Source organism: Frankliniella occidentalis, unplaced genomic scaffold, assembly GCF_000697945.3.
Source record: "Frankliniella occidentalis isolate FOCC.00 unplaced genomic scaffold, Focc_3.1 Scaffold23, whole genome shotgun sequence".
NCBI lineage: Eukaryota > Metazoa > Arthropoda > Insecta > Thysanoptera > Thripidae > Frankliniella > Frankliniella occidentalis.
This window is the reverse complement of record NW_026267153.1, coordinates 499,729-501,380: the sequence shown is the minus strand read 5'-3', so window position 1 is coordinate 501,380 and position 1,652 is coordinate 499,729.

Below are 1,652 nucleotides of genomic sequence, written 5' to 3'. Positions count from 1 at the left end.
GAAACGAGGCGAAGCCAAATCCGCTGTCTGTTTTGACCTAGCTCAAGCCGTTTACGAGTTAGCAGAAAAATTTGCTTCGATTTCAATGAAATTAAAATGGCCCTACTAAAATAGGGTGTAGATGTCCCAAATAAAATTTGAGGTCAAAATTCCTATAACTTCCAAAGTTACAGCATGGTAAACTTGTATCGGGATTCGCTCCGGACAATTCTATCTTTTTAACAGTGCTGGGCTCTGCTCCCGGGCGGACTGAAAACGACCTGGTCCGCCGCGGTAGGTACTCAGGACGGACTGGTCCGCCAGTAGTCCGCCGTTGGAGGACTGATAGCGACCTAGTCCGTCATGGGGCGGACTGAAAGCAAACTAGTCCGGTGAGGGCGGACTGTCCGCGGACTGGTCCGCCGAGGACGGACTGTCTGCGTACTGGTCCGGCATCGCACTTGGCCGCTGCGACCTCAAAGCGGACTAGTCCGCACGCCCGGGGGTACTAAAAGCGGACTAGTCCGGTGCACGACGGATCGAACGCGGACTAGTCCACAGGGGTGCGGACTCTTTCCGGACCGAAAACGGACTGATGCCGGACTAAACTTTTTCGTACGGGTACAGGGTGGTCCACAGAACCCTTCCTTTTTGTTTTTGCTTATGCTGTACAGGATGCAGGTGTGCGGGTGGGTTGCATACTCGCACGGGGCCAGAAGGCGCCGCGGGGAACGACGGTAGGCAAGTCCGCCCGCACGCAAAATAAAGGAAGGGGTCTGTGGACCATCCTGTATAACTACGAAAGTGCGCGGCGTTAGTCGACCAGCTGGTACAGTACACGAAACTGCATATGTCAGTGCTATACACACTCGACTTCATAGCAAGCTAGTACAGAACATAACCCGTTAGTCGCCTAATTCCCCCCCCCCCCCTTCCTCCTGCACTTGGCTTGACCAATCAGGAACCGAACCGTTCCGTTTACCCCGCTTTTCTTCAACGGTGTTTGCTACATCACAGTGTATATTCATACTGAAGCTGAAGACTGCATAGGCATAAGGCGCACGGCACCCCATTTGTCTCCATAAACTGAGGTGATCATTAGGAAGGAACCTTTTGAAAAATAAAAACGACGAAAACTTGTTTATTGGCGTGTCCCCCCATTCTCTACCCACATTGCGCAAGGCCATCCCTTCCTGGCGCGTTTGCAAACGAGTAAAGGTGTCGTGGCGACGTCATTTCGACTAGTGCGGCGCGACCCGGGCCGAGGTCACGGCGTGGCGCGGCGCGGCAGCGCGCGGCCACGGGGCCTGCTTGTGACAACGTGTTCGCCGCGCCACGGAATTAAAACTGCAGCGAGGGAAATTAGTGGAAATCTACCGAGTGAATCGGAAACCCCGTGAACGCCCCGGACGGACGGGGACGGCAGGTGTGTGTTGTTTGTCGCGTTGTCGACTGCGCCGCGGTGGTGGTGTGTATAGTGGTGTGGCGTGGACTGGGTGACCGCAGACTACCCGGCGGGTCAGGCAGGCAGGCAGGAAAGTCTCAGGGACTTTCCTTTGCTCTCTCACCCGTTCGGTGGGCAGCCGCACCCCCGCCCCTCTCACAGACCCGCGCGTGTAAGTCCGCGCGTTCGTGGCTCCCGGGACCCCCGGCTATGGAGTCGGGCCGGGGGG